Source organism: Pleurodeles waltl, chromosome 1_2 (assembly GCF_031143425.1).
Source record: "Pleurodeles waltl isolate 20211129_DDA chromosome 1_2, aPleWal1.hap1.20221129, whole genome shotgun sequence".
Taxonomy (NCBI): domain Eukaryota; kingdom Metazoa; phylum Chordata; class Amphibia; order Caudata; family Salamandridae; genus Pleurodeles; species Pleurodeles waltl.
In genome coordinates this window covers 73,877,388-73,899,853 of record NC_090437.1, presented here as the reverse complement: position 1 = coordinate 73,899,853, position 22,466 = coordinate 73,877,388, and positions in this window count along the sequence as shown.

Below are 22,466 nucleotides of genomic sequence, written 5' to 3'. Positions count from 1 at the left end.
AGGCCCAGGGAAACAGGGGAACTGGGAGGGCTGCTGTGCGACAGGGGGGGGACAGGCCCAGGGAACCCACTCTCCACGAGGCCCTCACCTCCATCATGGGAGCATTCCACCACTCCCAGGAGACGATGGCGACGGTCCTGGCCAGGTTCCAGGAGATCCAGGTACTGCAGGAGGAACAGTTTATGGGGTTCAGGGAAGAACTGAGAAACATTAGTTCCGCAATAGGCACGATCGTTGTGGCTCTCAACCAGATTGTCACCACATTGCGGGACCATGTGGCACCACAAAGGGCCCCTGTCACTAGCATGGACCTGGAACAGCCTACCACCTCCGCCGGCGCTAGTGGACAGGAGGCCCCGACACAGCAACAACCTGCCACCAGAACCCCACCTCCTGCAGAACAAGAACCACCCCGCAAGCGGGGCCTGAGATCTAGGAAGAAGACAGAGTAGGATGCCAAGACCCCCGCCAGGAAAGGATACCCCCTGATGTCATCCCACTGTCCCACATTGTCACCCTGTCCAACCTTAAACTGCCCCTGCTCCACCTACCACAGGCATATGGACAATGCACCTGTGAGACTGAAAATCTGGACTCTGCCATGGACATTCCTCCACCATCACCCATCACCGATTTTCAACCATGTCCCAAAATTGAGCACTTTAATAAACACACTTATTGCACACAAATAATCTGGAGTCTGCCTGTATTAGACATAAACGTGCAAAAATGACCAGTTACATTGTGATGACAACATACCACTGTCACACAGCTGTAGTCCATGGGCAAACAAAGCAAAGGTCACGCAGTGGGGCCCACAGCTCTGAAATTGAAGGGAAAGTCACAACTCTGTTAGCATACACGGGGTGAAAAGGACAGACAGTAGAGAGGCAGGAGACTGTAAGTAAATGTAAAATGCCTGTGTTGATTCTTACCTGTGTGTTATTGAAAATACTGTTGTATCACTGTGTCCCTGTTGTCTGTGTCGTCCTCTTCGTCTTCCTCCTCTTCACTCTCTGCAGGCTCCACAGCTTCTTCAACACCACCATCTGGACCATCCTCCTGCAGAAAAGGCACCTGGCGTGGCAATGCCAGGTTGTGAAGCATACAGCAGGCCACGATGATCTGGCACACCTTCTTTGGTGAGTACATTAGGGATCCACCTGTCATATGCAGGCACCTAAACTTGGCCTTCAGGAGGCCGAAGGTTCTTTCTATGATCCTCCTAGTACACCCTTGGGCCTCATTGTAGCGTTCCTCTGCCCTTGTCCTGGGATTCCTCACTGGGGTCAGTAACCACGACTGGTTGGGGTAACCTGAGTCACCAATTAGCCACACACGGTGTCTCCGTAGTTGTTCCATCACATAAGGGATGCTGCTATTTCGCATGATGTATGTGTCATGCACTGACCCAGGGAACTTGGCATTTACATGGGAGATGTACTGATCAGCCAAACAGACCACCTGGACATTCATCGAATGATAACTTTTTCTGTTCCTGTACACCTGTTCACTTTCACTGGGGGGTACCAAAGCCACATGTGTCCCATCAATTGCACCAATGATGTTGGGAATATGTCCAAGGGCATAGAAATCACCCTTCACTGTAGGCAAATCCCTCACCTCAGGGAAAACGATGTATCTTCGCATGTGTTTGAGCAGGGCAGACAACACTCTGGACAACACCTTTGAAAACATAGGCTGAGACATCCCTGATGAAATGGCCACTGTTGTTTGAAATGACCCACTTGCTAAGAAATGGAGTACTGACAGAACCTTCACTAGAGGGGGCATCCCTGTGGTTTGGCTGATGGGTGACATCAGGTCTGGCTCCAACTGGGCACACAGTTCCTGTATAGTGGCTCGGTCAAGCCTGTATGTCAGAATGACATGTCGTTCCTCCATTGTCGACAGGTCCACCAGCGGTCTGTACACGGGAACATTCCTCCATCTCCTCGCAAGTCCCAGCGTACGGTGCCTAGGAAGGACAACATCGAGCATAGAGTTAATCAACCCACAGGTAAGTTCCCACAGCTTGCACATGATTCTCTATGCATTCAATGGCTTGTATGAGTGTCGATGCAAGGCCTAGGCATGTGTGACGCAGTAGAAATTAAGCCATGTGGGCCCTTGAAATGGCGGCTGCCTGACCTGTGAAGTGCGACAATGGGATGTGAGGTCAATGCGCTGGCGTGGCACACCGTGGCGGTAGGCGGACGAAGACCGCGGCGCAAAGCCGCATTGGTTAACATTGAACCCTATGGGTTTCAGGAGCCAATGACGAAGTGCGCCGGCGGTCGCGGGACGCACCGCCGCGGTACGCACCGCCACGGACGTGACCGCCATTTTCTATCTGCTTAATCACTCGAGACCTGATCATCCACAGGAGAGGACCTATACTGCAAGTGCTGCTGTGACCTCGGTCTGGAAGATACAATGGCTGCTGCGACTGGGGAAAGGGCCCCTGCCTTCACTTCTGAAGAATTGGAGAAACTTGTGGATGGGGTCCTCCCCCAGTATGCGCTACTCTACGGTCCTCCAGACCAACAGGTAAGTACACTGGGACCATGCTTTGGGGGCAATGCCTGGGTTGAGTCAGGTAGATGTAAGATGGTGGGGAGGGGAGCGATTGAGGCATGCATCAAAGGACGGATGAGAGTATGTGCCACATGGCAAGGGTGGGGATGGGGGGCCACTCACATCGAGCATGCAGAATATCCTAATAATGTTATTTCTCCCCCTGTACATGTCACATAGGTCAGCGCCCATCACAAAATCGGCATTTGGCGTGCCATCGCCAAGGACGTCCGGACCCTGGGGGTCCACAACAGACGGGGCACCCACTGCCGCAAGAGGTGGGAGGACATCCGCTGCGGGAGCAGGAAGACCGCGGAGGCTCTGCTGGGGATGGCCTCCCAACGTAGGAGGGGTGCCACTCGACAATTGACCCCCCTGATGTCTCGGATCCTGGCGATGGCCTACCCAGATTTGGATGGGCGCGTGAGGACATCACAGCAGACACAAGGGGGTGAGTACCAGCACATTCTGCAATATTAGCGCGCAGTGGAGGTGTCTGGGTGGGGGAGGAGGGCTGTGGGTCTCCCTAGGCCAGGGCGATTTCTGTAGGCTAGGCCCCTCCATAAGGCATGGCCCTGTGCCCCCGCCCCCCACCTCTGTAGGGTGCCAAGTACAGCTATCCATGGCCCTGTGTCACCTATGTGTGCAGTTGTCGTCCATAGGCTTGTAGGCCAAGTCCCAATGATTGAGTAGTGTACCCCAAGTGCGCGGCGTAGTGCAGGGGGCTTCTGCGTCTGTCCTCTCCGCCAACTGTGTTGCCAATGCATGCACTCAACATGTCTTTATTTTCTCCCCCCCCTTTTTTGTGGTCTTCCTGTTCATGTGTGCATTAGCATCATCAGGCGGAGGAGAAGTGGCATCGGAGCACGAGGGAGCTGCATCTCACATGGCCCTGGAGGGCCATGCAACCGACTCGGAGTTTACCAGTGAGACGGAGGGCGAGGGGAGCTCCACAACGGGGACACATGGAGACATCAGCGACACAGACACGTCCTCAGAAGGGAGCTCCCTTGTGGTGGCGGCAACATCCGTGCCCACCGCAACAACAGGTACAGCCGCCACCCCGCGCACCAGCTCCGCCCTCCAAGCAGCCCCTCAGCGTTCGCCCCGTGCCCGCTCATCCAGGAAGGCGGGCATCTCCTTCGCCCCAGGCACCTCAGACCCTGCCCCAGTTACCCCTGCTGCCCTCAGTGAGGAGGTCATTGACCTCCTCAGGACGCTCATTGTTGGGCAGTCTACCCTTTTGAATGCCATCCAGGGGGTAGAAAGGGAGGTGCACCGGAGCAATGCATACCTGGAGGGCATTCATTCGGGTCAGGCTGCCCATCAACGATCGTTCAACGCTCTGGCCTCAGCACTGACGGCAGCAATTGTCCCTGTCTCCTGCCTCCCTCCTCCAACTTCCTCCACCCAGTCCCACTCCCCTGTTCCTCTGCCTATCCCAGATAAACCTACAGACCAGCCTGCACACACCTCAACATTCAAGGGCAGCTCATCCAGACATAAGCACCACAAATCACACAAGCATTCACACATGCAACAGCCACATGCAGACATACCAACAGCCACTGCCTCCTCTGTGTCCCCCGCCTCCTCGTCTCCCTCCTCCCTCCCTGTGACGTCTCCACTCACACCTGCATGCACAACATCATCAGGCACTACGTCCATCACCAGCACACCCACCAGAACACTCCGCACATGTGCAGTCACCACCCCCACTGCCATTTACACGTCCCCTGTGTCCTCTCCCAGTGTGTCTGTCACCCCCTCTTCCAAACCACACAAACGCAGGCAGCCACCCACCCAACAGCCATCCACCTCACGACAGCCTCCGTCACAAGCACCTGCACCCAAAGACACCAGACCTGACTCTCCTACAACCACATCCTCTTCCTCCACTCCCATACCCACTGCACCTACCCTTCCCACTGCTCCTAAAAAGTTTTTCCTGTCCAAAATTAACCTCTTTCCATCACCTGACCCACCCCCTCCATCTCGTAAGAGTCCAATCTGCACCTCAGCCACCACCACCCCTGGACCTACAAGGACCATAGTACAGGGATATTGGAGTCCACCACCTTCAAGGGCAGCTACATCGGCCAGCAGTAAAGGGACAGCCAGCCCACCCCCTGGGAAAAAAAACAAAAAAGGCAAGGCCCGGCGCGAGAGGCCAGAGACGGCAGCCTCCAAAGGCACTACCCTGGCACCGTCAGGAAGTGGGGTGCCACCTGGCACATTTACAAAGGGAGGCAAGGGCCACAGAGACTCACGGAAGGATGGCAAGGGCAGCACGGCGAGCTGCCCAGGAGGGCCCCACCAGCCCCATTCCAGGTGTGAAGGAGGACACCCACGGGCCCGGGGCTCCAGCACAGGAGGGCCCCGCAAGCGAGAAGTCGGATGGCGAGTGAACTCCAGAGGTTGGCCGGATATGGTGCCCTGGAGACACATGTGAAGCCCCGCTGAACAGGGCCCTTCAAGACAAGAACCGCTGAACAGGCCACCGCCGTGTCAAGAACCGCTGAACAGGGCCCTTCAAGACAAGCACCGCTGAACAGGGCCCTTCAAGACAAGCACCGCTGAACAGGGCCCTTCAAGACAAGCACCGCTGCACAGGGCCCTTCAAGACAAGCACTGCTGAACAGGCCACCGCCGTGTCAAGAACCGCTGAACAGGGCCCTTCAAGACAAGAACCGCTGAACAGGGCCCTTCAAGACAAGCACCGCTGAACAGGGCCCTTCAAGACAAGCACCGCTGAACAGGGCCCTTCAAGACAAGAACCGCTAAACAAGGCCCTTCAAGACAAGCACCGCTGAACAGGGCCCTTCAAGACAAGCACCGCTGAACAGGCCACCGCCGTGTCAAGAACCGCTGAACAGGGCCCTTCAAGACAAGAACCGCTGAACAGGGCCCTTCAAGACAAGCACCGCTGAACAGGCCACCGCCGTGTCAAGAACCGCTGAACAGGGCCCTTCAAGACAAGCACCGCTGAACAGGGCCCTTCAAGACAAGCACCGCTGAACAGGGCCCTTCAAGACAAGCACCGCTGAACAGGGCCCTTCAAGACAAGCACCGCTGAACAGGCCACCGCCGTGTCAAGAACCGCTGAACATGGCCCTTCAAGACAAGAACCGCTGAACAGGGCCCTTCAAGACAAGCACCGCTGAACAGGGCCCTTCAAGACAAGCACCGCTGAACAGGGCCCTTCAAGACAAGCACCGCTGAACAGGCCACCGCCGTGCCAAGAACCGCTGAACAGGGCCCTTCAAGACAAGAACCGCTGAACAGGGCCCTTCAAGACAAGCACCGCTGAACAGGCCACCGCCGTGTCAAGAACCGCTGAACAGGGCCCTTCAAGACAAGCACCGCTGAACAGGCCACCGCCGTGTCAAGAACCGCTGAACAGGGCCCTTCAAGACAAGAACCGCTGAACAGGGCCCTTCAAGACAAGCACCGCTGAACAGGGCCCTTCAAGACAAGCACCGCTGAACAGGCCACTGCCGTGTCAAGAACCGCTGAACAGGGCCCTTCAAGACAAGAACCGCTGAACAGGGCCCTTCAAGACAAGCACCGCTGAACAGGGCCCTTCAAGACAAGCACCGCTGAACAGGGCCCTTCAAGACAAGCACCGCTTAACAGGGCCCTTCAAGACAAGCACCGCTGAACAGGCCACCGTCGTGTCAAGAACCGCTGAACAGGGCCCTTCAAGACAAGAACCGCTGAACAGGGCCCTTCAAGACAAGCACCGCTGAACAGGCCACCGCCGTGTCAAGAACCGCTGAACAGGGCCCTTCAAGACAAGAACCGCTGAACAGGGCCCTTCAAGACAAGCACCGCTGAACAGGGCCCTTCAAGACAAGCACGGCTGAACAGGTCACCATCGTGTCAAGAACCGCTGAACAGGGCCCTTCAAGACAAGAACCGCTGAACAGGGCCCTTCAAGACAAGCACCGCTGAACAGGGCCCTTCAAGACAAGCACCGCTGCGCTGGGCCCTTCATCTCAAGCACCGCTCCGCTGGGCCCTTCATCTCAAGCACCGCTGCGCTGGGCACCGCCGTCTCAAGCACCGCTGCGCTGGGCACCGCCGTCTCAAGCACCGCTGCGCTGGGCACTGCCGTCTCAAGCACCGCTCCGCTGGGCCCTTCATCTCAAGCACCGCTGCGCTGGGCACCGCCGTCTCTTCACCACTCCGCTGGGCCCTTCATCTCAAGCACCGCTCCGCTGGGCCCTTCATCTCAAGCCCCGCTCCGCTGGGCCCTTCATCTCAAGCACCGCTGCGCTGGGCACCACCGTCTCAAGCACCGCTCCGCTGGGCCCTTCATCTCAAGCACTGCTCCGCTGGGCCCTTCATCTCAAGCACCGCTCCGCTGGGCCCTTCATCTCAAGCACCGCTGCGCTGGGCACCGCCGTCTCAAGCACCGCTCCGCTGGGCCCTTCATCTCAAGCACCGCTGCGCTGGGCACCGCCGTCTCTTCACCGCTCCGCTGGGCCCTTCATCTCAAGCACCGCTCCGCTGGGCCCTTCATCTCAAGCACCGCCCCGCTGGGCCCTTCATCTCAAGCACCGCTGCGCTGGGCACCGCCGTCTCTTCACCGCTCCGCTGGGCCCTTCATCTCAAGCACCGCTCCGCTGGGCCCTTCATCTCAAGCACCGCTCCGCTGGGCCCTTCATCTCAAGCACCGATGCGCTGGGCACCGCCGTCTCTTCACCGCTCCGCTGGGCCCTTCATCTCAAGCACCGCTCCGCTGGGCCCTTCATCTCAAGCACCGCTGCGCTGGGCACCGCCGTCTCAGGCACCGCTCCGCTGGGCCCTTCATCTCAAGCACCGCTCCGCTGGGCCCTTCATCTCAAGCACCGTTGCGCTGGGCACCGCCGTCTCTTCACCGCTCCGCTGGGCCCTTCATCTCAAGCACCGCTCCGCTGGGCCCTTCATCTCAAGCACCGCTGCGCTGGGCACCGCCGTCTCAGGCACTGCTCCCCTGGGCTCTTCATCTCAAGCACAGCTCCGCTGGGCCCTTCATCTCAAGCACCGCTGCGCTGGGCACCGCCGTCTCAAGCACCGCTCCGCTGGGCCCTTCATCTCAAGCACCGCTCCGCTGGGCCCTTCATCTCAAGCACCGCTCCGCTGGGCACCGCCGTCTCAAGCACCGCTGAACAGGGCCCTTCAAGACAAGCACCGCTGAACAGGGCCCTTCAAGACAAGCACCGCTGCGCTGGGCCCTTCATCTCAAGCACCGCTCCGCTGGGCCCTTCATCTCAAGCACCGCTCCGCTGGGCACCGCCGTCTCAAGCACCGCTGCGCTGGGCACCGCCGTCTCAAGCACCGCTGCGCTGGGCACCGCCGTCTCAAGCACTGCTCCGCTGGGCCCTTCATCTCAAGCACCGCTGTGCTGGGCACCGCCGTCTCTTCACCGCTCCGCTGGGCCCTTCATCACAAGCACCGCTCCGCTGGGCGCTTCATCTCAAGCACCGCTGCGCTGGGCACCGCCGTCTCAAGCACCGCTCCGCTGGGCCCTTCATCTCAAGCACCGCTCCGCTGGGCCCTTCATCTCAAGCACCGCTGCGCTGGGCACCGCCGTCTCAGGCACCGCTCCGCTGGGCCCTTCATCTCAAGCACCGCTGCGCTGGGCACCGCCGTCTCTTCACCGCTCCGCTGGGCCCTTCATCTCAAGCACCGCTCCGCTGGGCCCTTCATCTCAAGCACCCCCCCGCTGGGCCCTTCATCTCAAGCACCGCTGTGCTGGGCACCGCCGTCTCTTCACCGCTCGGCTGGGCCCTTCATCTCAAGCACCGCTCCGCTGGGCCCTTCATCTCAAGCACCGCCCCGCTGGGCCCTTCATCTCAAGCACCGCTGCGCTGGGCACCGCTGTCTCTTCACCGCTCCGCTGGGCCCTTCATCTCAAGCACCGCTCCGCTGGGCCCTTCATCTCAAGCACCGCTCCGCTGGGCCCTTCATCTCAAGCACCGCTGCGCTGGGCACCGCCATCTCTTCACCGCTCCACTGGGCCCTTCATCTCAAGCACCGCTCCGCTGGGCCCTTCATCTCAAGCACCGCTCCGCTGGGCCCTTCATCTCAAGCACCGCTGCGCTGGGCACCGCCGTCTCAGGCACCGCTCCGCTGGGCCCTTCATCTCAAGCACCGCTGCTCTGGGCACCGCCGTCTCTTCACCGCTCCGCTGGGCCCTTCATCTCAAGCACCGCTCCGCTGGGCCCTTCATCTCAAGCACCGCTGCGCTGGGCACCGCCGTCTCAGGCACTGCTCCCCTGGGCTCTTCATCTCAAGCACAGCTCCGCTGGGCCCTTCATCTCAAGCACCGCTGCGCTGGGCACCGCCGTCTCAGGCACCGCTCCGCTGGGCCCTTCATGTCAAGCACCGCTCCGCTGGGCCCTTCATCTCAAGCACCGCTCCGCTGGGCACCGCCGTCTCAAGCACCGCTGGCCCGTTGGCAGAATGGGCAAGGCCGGATCTGTGTCGGGCAGGGCTGCACGATGCACTCTGGGCACCATGCCTCCTCCAGTACCAGTGGAGTCTGTAATCCACTTGTGAGACTGTGGCTTTGCACTCCCCAGGATGGCACAGTGGGCAATCCACCCACTGTATAGACTTGTGAGACTGTGGCTTTGCACTCCCCAGGATGACACAGTGGGCAATCCACCCACTGTATAGACTTGTGAGACTGTGGCTTTGCACTCCCCAGGATGGCACAGTGGGCAATCAACCCACTGTAGAGACTTGTGAGACTGTGGCTTTGCACTCCCCAGGATGGCACAGTGGGCATGGAGGCCCCTCGTGGATCTGGAGTCGTGGACTCATGTGGCTGAGGTGCCTCCCCTTCCCTTCCCCCTGAGGTGCCTGTAGTTTTTCTATCTGATGCCCCTGCAGTGTTCTCTCCAATGGATTCGGGTCTCCTGTGTGGGCTTTGCCCATGTGTTGAGGCCCATCGGCCCACGTACAATGACTGAAACCCAATTTGGACCGGACAATTTACATATGTGTATATAGTTATGGATGTATGAAAAAATTAGTTTTACGTAGCCTTACAATATATTTTGAATTTCATGATCATTTTATTTTGTCTTTGCATTCTTCCGGGGGGTTTGGGGGTGTCACTCTGAGTTGTTGCTCTGCATTGATGTGTAGGTAGTTGTGGGTGAGGGTGGGTGTGTCGCGTATGTGTGTGCCTGTAATCTTTTCTCCTCCCCCCTCCCCTGTGTCGTAGGTGCAGTACTCACCGTTGTCTCCTGCGGCGGCGTTCGTGCTCCTGGTAGAGGAGCAGGTAGACAATAGCTGGTAGGATGTGTAATTCGGGTTCCATGCTGTCCAGATTCCTCGTGGAGTGTGTAGAGGTGAGCGTTTTCCCGTTCGTAGTCTGTTTCCGGCGTGTTTTTATCGGCGGGGCTCCCGCCACGGAAAAGGTGGCAGATTGGTGAGTTGTGATAGGGTGGGCGGTACATTGTCTCCCGCCTGTCTGTTGGCGGTGACCGCCGCGCTGTTTGTTTATCCCGCCGTGGCGGTCGGAGTGTTAAAGTGGCGGTCTCTGTTGGCGGTTTCCGCCAGGGTCAGAATTCCATTTTTTGCACCGCCTGCCTGTTGGCGGGTTGGCCGTCGCTTTAACACCGACCGCCAGGGTTGGAATTACTCCCTTAGTCTCCCACACCGCGGGCGATTCTGCCACTCAAAATCCAGTAGTCTCATTAAAATAATGAGAGCCTACGCGACACCGTAGAGGCCAACGCTGCTGACTTTGAATCTGGGGAACCTGGTATGGCTCAGCATCACTTACTCTCCTCGTGCCTAAAAATACATAAAAATGAACGTGTCCTTGTGTAATGCCACTGGTGCTCATATAAAGCGCTCACAAAATACAGAGTCCTTTTCTAGTATACATAGAGAAAAGCAAACTGCAGTATTGTTGTTTATCTTTACACGTGCAAACAGTCTAAATTTATGTTGTATGTAGGATTAATAAATATATGAAGTAAAAAAACACGTGACTTATTTTAGAAGAAGCACTGAGGAAACTGCTGTATTGTGGCCATCCACAACCATCCTGGAGCAGGAACATTTAGGGAGTTTATGAAGAATATTAATTTTGGAACTCTTGGGTAGTCTAGTCCGGGCAGCTGGTGCATGTATAGATAGATCTGTGATCGTCTATTGAATTGGAAAAATTCCTTCATCTTAGAAGGGTAGTGTCATCGTATTGCTTAATAAAAAGGGCCCCAAATGCTCTCAAGTACGTTTTAGGCAGATAGCGTTGCTGGATGCAACTCGCAAAGTCTTTGCTAGGGGTTTACTCTCTCACTTACAACAATGGGCTCAAGAAAATAACATCATTCTCCTTAACAAGCTGACTTTAGTAGGAATTACAGCACTATCTATGGCATTGCTGTCTTCCAAGAAATTATTGAGAAATAACGTTTTTCCCGGGGTATGCCAGTATATAGGGCCTTCATTGACTTCTGTGGAGAAAGGTTTGTTTGGCTGTTCCTCACCATCTCCTAATGCTCATTATTGATGGTGCCAAATCCTTACGGAAGGGATGCAATGTTTGTCCCTAAAGGTTAAAACTGAAAACAGCTTGACACAAGGCTTCTTGTTGGCTCCCTGGTTGTGTTTTCTTTCTCTATGTGTTCTGCCAGGTATTCTACGCCAGATGCAGGTGGGACCTCCAAAAATTGACAATATGATTATATGACAATATGACTATTAGCACCCTGTTGTATGCTGATGACATGGTTGTAATGGATCTAACTTCCATTGGCTTGCAATGTTGCCTCATTGCCTTGATGAAGTATGCAGAAGCCCACTTTCTGAAAATAAACATATCTGAAAGTAAGATTTTGACTTTCTGTAAGGATAACAATAATTCTTTATTCAGTTATATTCATAAAAGTAAAAGAGCATAACATCATAATACCTACATATCACGCATGAAAAAAGCACGCCCGCGCAAAGTGTGATCCTATTGCTGAGAAGGGATTTGCTCCCCCTATGTATTATCACTGGCGTTTGATATAAAATCCCAAAAAATCAGAGAATTTGTGAATTATGCCTGTTGCATATTCAAGATATTGATAATATAATACTTTCATGTCCTTGTTTGCACAATGCACGTTGTCACTTTCTAAGGTCACTGTTATTTAAATATAATATTCGATCTGTATCAGAGGCCAGCAAGGGTTTAATGTTTCTACCTAATGAAATGGTTTGTGATATGTTTTTCACATTTTGTAGATTTTTTTTTCAATTTGTAGTAATGGATCATTTTGCTGGTATATACAAAATCTAAATCGGTGAAAGTAGCATTTTTTTATGTATAATGTTATATTTTGAACTTTTTATTATATTAAGGAGTTTTATTGAATCATCTTGCATTTTAAAATGTGTTATGTATTCTTGTATTCTATATTTTCGATACTGCGTTATGTGGACCTCCGTTGGAATAATAAATTGTATTGAATTGAATTGATTTTCTGGCGACAGCCTGCATTAAAGCCACCTTTCTTACAGACTACAGCCTCAAGTACTTTGAGGGACATCTGCGTTTGTGTCTTGATAGGAGAAAGCACATGCCCGCTTACTGTAATTGTAATGTTGCTGTGGTACTTGCCCGCTGAACTACATTTTGTACCTCTGCTCCCTGTCATTCGCAGCATGCCATTCTCTCCTAACCTGCACCGCAGACAAATACAGAAACTGTCTCCTGAACCTTTATTTAAGGCACTGGCCAACTTAAATGTTTTCCAACAATGGCTGTGCATGTCCTGTTAGTGCTAGGAGCACTTCTTCAGTGTTGTGTGTTGTATGTAAGAGTGTTGTAATGTGGCCTTTTGAACCCACTCTTGCAGCCTAAGTAAGCATGTCTTGATGCACAAGTCACAGCCATTGGACATGTCTGGTGACGAAGCGCTTTTTTGGTGCATGCTCCAGGAATGTCAGCAAGTACTAAGGATGTGGCCAGAAACAACAATTTGCCTAGTTTTCGAGTGCCAGCTTCTCTGAGGCCCTGTGAGCACTCATCTTTTTGCATATTCTTGAGCTGTTTGGTATTCATAAATTACTAACTTTATGGCCCTCATTTCCAGAGTATCAATATGAGAAACAATATATGCCTGGTTCAAAAAGGTATTGGCAGATTGTCTTTGTGTGTCTACTCTTTCATTGGTTGCACAAAAGAAATACAAAGAGGAGAGCGAGGGTGCAGCTGCATTAGTACAAGGTGTATTGAAATTGCTAAGAGATGCTATTGTAGTGGTTAGTTGAGACAGTGTGTAGGCGCTTAGCACTATTGGATAACAGATGCACCCTGCAAGGGGCCCTCTCTTGGAATTATTAGCTTACACAACGCGGTGCACCGCTGAGATCATAGTTAGATCTATATGGGTGTAGTAGTAATGTGTCTTCAGAGGAACCTCCTCCACAGGTTAAGTACAGAGAGACATACTATTGAGAGAACAGTGCATGTGACATGAACGCTGGCTAGATATTGACAAAACACGATCATAGGTGACCCTAGCACCTAGCACAGTGCTAACTAACGTCAGTGTCAGTAATGCAAGAACATAGAGACAGATTTAAGAAAAGTAGAGCTACATTACATGTAGTGCCACTTTTCTTGCGGCCCCTTGTGCCCCCCCTACCACCACCATGTATGTGCCGTATTTGATATACGGCTCACCATGGTGCAGGGAAGGGACAATAGAGTCAATGTTTGTGACGCTATTAATGTACTGTGCAGGATTAGCGCCAAAATGTTGGCGCTAATCCTGAAAAGTACATTGGGGCCTCTTGAAAACAATGTTATGCCCCCTTTTAACTCCTGCTCTGTGCAGGCATAAACAAATAGATGGTAAAAATGTTGCAGTGGAATCACTTAGATTCCACTTGGCCATTTTCGTGGTCCGCCAACGAGGGAAACCCCTCTTGCATATATTATGCCTGGCGCATGCATAATATGGCACCAGGGGTTACAAAGTGGGGCAATGCATGCATTGCCCCACTTTGCAATTCTGACACAGTGATTTTGGCCTCGTTGGGCCACATTAGCATCATAAAAATGACGCTAATGTGGCACAAGGAGGCACTAGGCCCTCTTAAATCTGGTCCATAATATACCTAATAATACCCCTAAGAGACATTGCTGCCTTTAGTATGCAAAGATAAAAGCAACCATTTCCGTGGTGCATAGTTTACCTAACCATCCAAGAAAAAGCTGGTTAGGCAAACTATGCACCACATAAGCTGCACTTATGGGAAACTATTACAAGCTAGTCACTGTAAGACAGTATCTGAGGAGCTCATCAGTCCAAGGATCACTGTCTGTGGATATATCGATTTGCCTGCTACATTCATGGATCAGAACCTTCAAATGTAATGCGTTTATGGAAACCAGGGGACCTGCTTGTTTTTCCCAGGACGTTGTTGACATATTATTTAAAGGGGCTCAAGGCCTTTTCACCCTTAGCAGTGATAACTACAGCAACTATGTTCCTGGCATCCGTAGCCTCATGGGTGTTCTGGATTGAAGCTCCTAGTGATTTCCTCTGCTGGTTACTAAGTGGGACCCTGCAATGGTGGTAGTGTTGTTACTGGTGGCTTTCTTCCAGTCAAACTGCATTGTAGCTCCAACCCAGTCTGCCTGCTAAAGCTTCCAAGGGTTATACACCTTTGTAGATATTGACGCCCAGATTTATCAAGCTCTAGCATTGCCCTTGCATCATGCAAGGCGACACAAGTCAACACAAGGGCTAAAGTTGATTTACTAGGTGACACAGGAGCCTTCCTGAGTAATTATTAGGCACTTGCGTGGTGCAAGTGCTGCACTGTGTCAGCCTGCGTGATGCAGGGATTAATGTATGCAAAGTAGGTGTTCCCATGCAGAATCCAATGCAACCTTAACGCTTTGCGATTTACTAACATATCACTGCATGACCCAGCATCACACAGTGTGAAGCAACAATGGAAATGCGTCAAAATGCTGTGCATGGCCAACACAGGTGCACGCAGTGATGCAAGGCCATCAGTATAAAAAGATCTCTACCCCAAAGCTCCATGGCAAGTTCATCTACACCATGAGGGCAGTTATTCTGCACTTGGGGGATGGTGTGAGATGACAATAGTAACAGCGAAGGAGAAAGAAGCACATATTTAAACAATGGATCACCCTCAGTAGTCTCAGGGAAGAAGAGGTGATCTAGCTATACAGATTGAAAAAGGAGAGCATCCTAGAGTTGCTGGAGAGGATTTACTTAAATCTTTAACCAGCAACAGGAAAGACCCATGCGGTTCCACCACATGTGAAATTGATGGCAGTACTACATAAGTTTGGCTGTGGGTATTTCCAGAGCACCTTTGCTATTTTGGCTGACATATCGCAGGGTGCCCTTTCCGCATTTCTGCCATCTCTGTTAGCTGCCCTTATCAAGTTTCGCCACAGTACCTGCTTTTCCCCAAAACCGGCCTACAACAACTAACCACCAAGTAAGAATTCTATAAAATTGCAGGTTTTCCACATGCTCTTGGTGCAATAGATTGTACTCATGTGCTATTGGTCCCGCCTGCAGCTACTGCACATATTTTCCACATTTGGAAACATAACTATTCAAGTAAATGTGGAGGCAATTGTGGCCCATAATGGACTCTTCACTAATGTCCTGGCCAAGTACCTTGTAAGTGCCCATGAAGACCATATATTCAGACAAAGCACTATAAATAAGCGGTTCCAGAATGGGAATTATGGACATGGCCTACTGATTGGTAACTCAAATTTCACATCTTATTATGCCTATGTGGCTCAGAAATACATTTGACAATAGTCATAAATACCATCAATAAAGTGTTCCATTTACACATAGTGGGTATAAAGAAATCAAACAGATCAAAAATTGGGTATCATTGGGTGTGATATTTACTAATCTCTCATGCAGTGCAGCCCAGTGAACAAAGTTGCTGTGCTGTATCACATCAAAGCGAGAGCGGACACACTTACCCTATCAGGAAACGTGTGGAAGATTCTCAGTTTATCCAGGTGCTGGGACACCATTTGCAGTCTACCAACAACACCGGAATCTTTACACCATAGTGCAAGGGTGTATGTGTTAGAGCCCACAAACTGTTGATTGTGAGGAGAGGACAAAATCATTATTAAAAATGAAGCCTTAAATCCTTTGTACTCTTTCTGTATATGCTGCAGAAGGTAGTATATGTTGGCAGAGAAGTAAGAAGTAAATCATGTATGACAATGGTATGCCTGCGTATGGGATCCACACTATTAACACCCATTCACACAATAGCTGCATTCAATCTGGCAGTGTTTGCAAAACATTGAGTTAATGCATGTGAATGCCCATGGTCTGGCCATGGAATACCTAAAATACTGAAATGCCATGTAAATCCACAGAAGAATGCCACCTTGTTCGAAAGTGATGTACAAACCCACTCAAGGGCACACAAAAGTAGGCTTGTCTGGAGTGCTACATAACACTGAAGTCATTGATTTCCTCCTGCTATTAACTTGGGGGACACAATTGTAAACCAAAGGCTTTGTTTGCACATAGCATGCCATCACGGTTGTGGCATTGTAACCAGAAGTCACACTCCCTTGTAACAATATAACAGTTCCTGTGTGCCATAGCAAGCCATGTTCTTACTCTACGTAGAAACGTTTGCACAAGAACACATAAACATAGTTATGGGCACATCTGTAAATGAGTACAAGTATATCAAGCGTGCAATTTTCATATACTCTATGGCTTACATTGATTAACTCATGTACTTAACACTGTATCTGTCACTTTGAAAATGTCGCCTACATAACCATAGTGCTGCAGTAGGAAAAGAGTTAATCTAAGGAATATTCAGTGTGGATCATAATGGACCATGGTTCAAACATGGTAATTGAATGTTTTCATATATGTGTTAATGACCTACAATAATTTAGACATCTGTCTATGTATATGTTTTCCTGATTTGAACCCAATACATTGTAGGTGTGACTCAGATCGTTTCCGTCACTGTTACTAAAATACATATAGTACTACATTTCATGTGTGTCAAATGTACATGGCACAACATTAAGTCAAGTTTGTGTCAATAACTGTATAACTATGTCATAAATGTTTCACGATGGTCAACATAATCTAGTCCCATTCTTGCTTATAACTATTGATGTGGAAAACAGTTGATTGTGCACTGTAAAAAGGACTTCCGTGCAGGCATATGTGTAATAATCCCCTTATTTCGAACTATGTACACACTAAATAAACAAACACTATCATAAAATTCATTAGTTGTTGTACACTTTCCACAAATGTCATTGTTCCAGCAAGCATATCCAAATTAAGAACTACTCCTAATATATTTTCCTAGATCTTTCACCAGGTGATCAAGGCTATGACCTACAGCCATGGTTGATAACCCTGTTTACTTCAGACTGAGGGACAGAAGACATTCAATGCTTGATGAATGAACGTGCAGTGTATTAAAATCACATTTCAGGTGTTTGGACCAGTCAGGCTGGAGGTGCCTCTACACAACCCCAATGGTGTGTATGATTCTCCTTGTAAGTGCAATTCTGCACAATATATCTGTAAATGCACATCTACATTGGGACATTGATATCTGAAGAGGATGAAGAATTGCGTTATGAAATTGTGCACTTTATTTTTTTATACATAAAATAGCAATGGCAGTCTTGACCTAACTTTACACATATTATCAGTCAATAGACATGTCTGTTTATCACAAGAAATACAAAGTCATGTTGTTGTGTTTGTATGATTTACAATGAATAAATGTGCTAAGTATGTACACGAACACTTACTTGTTAGGAATATATATATATATATATATATATATATATATATATATATATATATATATATATATATATATATATATATATATATATAACTTCCAACACTCCTTTAGATATCAGGAGACCCAGGACACCTCCAAAGTGAAATTTAATTTATTTCAGCACAGAACATCCAACGCGTTTCGGCATCAGCCTTACTCATGGATAAATCATTGTCACAGTGCTCCAAACTAAAACCCAAGTTAATCATAGACATAAAAAACAGACCAATCTAAATTCCTCCACCATGAAGCACATAATGTGGCGGCCATCTTAAAGTGCACCTATAAGTCAATTGCACAGTAGTTTGTAACATAGTCTTTCAAGTTGTTGATCAAATTCAGCTCTGATATTTGTTCAAATCCATCATAAAATTTAACATGATATCACTCTCCAAAGAATAAATAGAATAAAATCCAATTGCAAAAATACAAAAATATATAGAATAATTCATTATAACATAAAGGTATAATAAATATAAATCTTTTCAAAATTTTAAATTCAATATATTACTTATAAATCTTGAGTATTTATACCCATGTCTAAATTACTAAAATTTAGTCCTATAACGCCCAAAAGGGCATGTATATTTGCAAAAGACTTTCTTAGAAGATATCATACTGTTATAATGATATTCACAAACCTTTCTCATATAATGGAACCTATCAACCCAAGTGGGTAGACATACAAGTTCTTCTACTGTAAAAACCTCCTAAAACCCAACAACTATTCACTTAAATAAAAATATCAAAAAAATCACCACCACTCAAAGTGCTATTCTAAAAGGCCACCCTGTTCCCCCAACTTATTTGAAAACGTATCAATTACCCTAGATGGATACTCAGCTCTTCACTCGAGTTCAGCCCTACAGGTTCCAATGTTTCGAAATCTATTATATATCTAGACTCTAAAATACGTAACAACCTCTCTCTGTCGCCCAATCTTCACTTGATCAATAACTACAAACTTCAGCAGATTCTCATTGCCAAAATGTTGGCTGAAGAAATGTCTAGCTACTGGGTAGTTTTTACCCTGATTCTTAATAGCTCGTCTATGTTCCAAAATTCTTTTCTTAGCGTTGTGTATTGTGCTGCCCACATACAACTTCTCACACGGGCATATCAGACAATACACACAATAAGACGTGTTACAGCTGTAATTACCTCTAATTACAAAACTGTCTGATCTTCCTGGAACATTCAATGTCCTGCAGCTGTTGCTGGTTTTGCAGGCTTTACATTTCATACAACAGAAAAAGCCCTCCAATCTCGTGTTCTGCATACGTCCTTTCGATGTTACATCATTACGACACAAATTATCCTTGAGAGATCTATTACTCCTAAAAGTTTTTTGGGGATTATCATCGATCCAGTTGGTCAGAACGGGGTCAGTCTAAAAAATATGCCAGCTCTTACTCAGTATGGAACGTATTTTATACGACTGATTACTGTAAGTTGTAATAAATCTAATGGAGTCATTCTCCTTCTTCTGGCTCCTGTTAGTTCCATACAAGACATCATCTCTATTCAAAGTCTCCACTTTCCGTCTGGCTTGATCGATCACTTTAGCCCCATAGCCTCTGTTTCTAAACCTCTCACACATTACTTCACACTCCTGTTGAAAATCTACTGCCTCACTACAGTTCCTCCGGGCTCTCAACAATTCTCCAAATGGAATGCTACGTATCAGGGTCCCCGGATGCGCACTGTGAGCACATAACAGACTGTTGCCAGCCGTTACCTTCCTATACAGTTTGGACACCAATCTACTGCCCCTCACAGAAATTTCTACATCGAGGAACTCAATGCACCTCGAATCAAGATGTTCAGTAAATCTTAAGTTACATTTATTAGTGTTCAAATCTCGCACAAATTGCATAGCTGCCTCCTTATCACCCCTCCAGATTACAAAGATATCGTCAATAAAACGACACCACAAGACCACATTGGTATCAAATTGGGTGATCTCTTCTGACACCTGTTCCTCCCACCAGCCCATAAACAAATTTGCATAGCTGGGGGCGAAACAGGTGCCCATAGCTGTCCCTTGCAACTGCTTGTAGAGATGACTATCAAAGAAGAACACATTGTTCTTAAGACAGAACTCAATCATAGTGCACAACATTTCCGAATGGAAGAAAAAAGACAATGACCTTGCTCTGAGAAAGTGTCTAATAGCTCTCACCCCCAAGTCATGATCTATACTTGTATAAAGGCTGGTCACATCTAAGGTTAACAGTAAGAAGTCATCTTCCCATTGGATACCTTCTATGATTTTTAAAAAATGTGTGGTGTCTTTAACATAGGAAGGTATTGACTCAACGAAAGGGCGTAGGAAATAATCAATATATTTAGATGTATTCTCCAGGAGCGACTCAATAGCCGAAACTATAGGCCTCCCTGGTGGATTAACTGCATCCTTGTGAATTTTAGGGAGAAGGTATAGAATTGGAATCTTCAGATGATCACACTTAAGAAACAGGAATTCATCCCATTCTATTATTCCTTGATCTCTCCAATCAATAAGCATGTCAGTATATTGCTCATTCATTGATTTAACATCTCCCCAACTCACTTCTTCATAACACTGAGTGTTACTGAGCTGTTTCATTCCCTCTGCCACATATTCGGTGGTATCCTGAATGACTACATTGCCCCCCTTGTCGGATTGCCTAATGACAATGGTATGGTCTTCTTTCAATTTCTGGAGAGCTTGCCACTGTTCACCAGATAAATTGCTATTCTTCACATTCATCACACCATATCTCATCTTCTTCAATTGTTTAGTCATTTCTCGTTCAAAAACATCAAGGGCATCACAATGAATGGCAGGTAGAAAGGTAGAGTTAGGTTTGAAATTGCTCGGGCAGATATTATCTAAGGCAATACCAGTTCCCATTAAATTCAAGATAGGATCCTCATGAGCAACCACCCCCTCACATGAATCCATTGCTGTATGTAACACATCAATGTCAGAGATGCATAAATTACTCACATTTTTCTTCGCCCCCACTTTCTCATCATTTTTAACCTTAGTGTGGTACCACTTTTTTAATTTCAATTTCCTAATGAATTTGAAGGTGTCAATCCTAGTTTGAGTATAGTTAAAACAGCTGGTTGGGCAGAATGACAGACCCAGAGATAAGAGATCCTCTTCAACAGCAGACAACACTCTGCTGGAGAGATTCACAACATTCATAATTTTCACTTGCGTGCTCGGGTTACCACTCCCAGGGGTCTTGTATCGTCTCCTGCGTCCCCTCTTCTTGGCCTGTCTGTTCCTCTCCCTCTTCCTCTGACTCCTCGTCTTCTGCCCCTTTGGGGGTGAGCTCCTTTGTGCTGATCCATCCTTCCCTGGTTCAACAGTCTGAATTGCTTTAAAAAATTCAATCTGTCCACTTCTTTATCTGATGTCAAAGCCCCAGACAAGACTGTGTCTGGTACATCTGAAAGATTTCCATCCGAAATGTCACTTTCTTCCTGTTCCTCAATTGGTTGGCTTGCCCGTTCAGAGTCCCTCAAATTTGACTCAGTAACTCCCTCGTTGTACATATGATCATATTTCCGTTGGAAAGTTAGAATACGGCCTGCTTGATAATCCTTAAAGTCCCGTATAAATTTTCTCTGCTTTTTAGCAGTGATCTCTTCCTCTAATTTACAGAGTTTTTTCTCTAAATTCTTCATATATTCGTCAAGTGTTTCTTGTGTGACTAATGACAATAACTCCAATCTTACTTTCTCCATCTCTTCCAAGATTCTACTCCTATCCTTCATTGCATATTTCGTTAGTATACGTATCATATTCAATGAGCTCTGTTTTGAATTCTCAGCCCACTCCTCGAGCATTTCCGGATCAGGATCCTCATAGGTAGGTATAGTATAAATCCTCAGTCCCCTAGGGACACGCTCCACATCGATATATCTCTGTAATGATTCAACCTCCCACCATTTAGACAATTCTTTTCTGTGCAATTTTTCCATTTTGTCATATAGGGTTTGCAGTTTCACTTCCACCTTCATACTACCACGACCGGGCTGAGTACTAGGCCCCTCATCCATCTGGGCAAAAAATAGTTTATTCGATTTCTCCTTTCGTCGTGCTTCCCATCCGGAAGCCATAATTGCTGAGATAAGTTAAATAGTTTGACAAGTCAAACAGACACCAATGTCTCTGCTATTATCTTGGATGTGGACAATACAACCTTGGATCTGGTGTATTTCCCACTCTTTTCCTATATCATGTTACTACCAGGAAGAGGTTCACAACTGGGCAATTCTAAAATCTTAAATTGTTCAAAACATTGGTTCAACGCAAACACAAAAAGGCAGTTCTTCTTGACAAAATGTATGACTTCTATAAATGTATGGCTTCTATATTCACAGTATCAGTTAAACTGTTTGAGCCGGTGTCACATTCATTCCACGAAAGCTTGTGCCTTAATGGCCAAAATCCGCCACTCCTGTACGTGCCCAAACAAGATAACGCGCTGTAAAAACAACAACAAGCGAGTTATCAGTAGAATGCAGCCGCGCTTCCTCGTACAGTCATGATGTGCCAGCAATGCGTCGTGACTGCGTATCTGTTTCCGAGATCAACCGTTCATGCGGCTCGAAAACAGTATGTTATGTAAACAGTACTGATCGGGGAAAAGACGCACTTGCTTGTGCACTTCCTCCCATATATATATATGGATGGGTTCCTTTTCAATGGCAGACATCTGAGCCATGAGCAAAGCAAAGATGTTTAATTTGGGGAAGTATGAGTTTAGCTGAGTGGATCAATCTAAAATACATATGTACATAAAAAATACATCACACCTCCTAATGCCTTCACAGTATTGATGATGTTGTCGCACAGTGTCATTATCACAATAGCCAGTCGACACTGCATGATTCATGCTGAATGTGTAGAACACTAACAAAGGAGAAGAGATGATAAGTGTTAGTGTATATTGAGTATTTTCAAACTTCTCAACACAGCTCCTGTGTTTCACAGAATGTGCTCGGTATCAATGGTCTACTTTTTCTGATGAA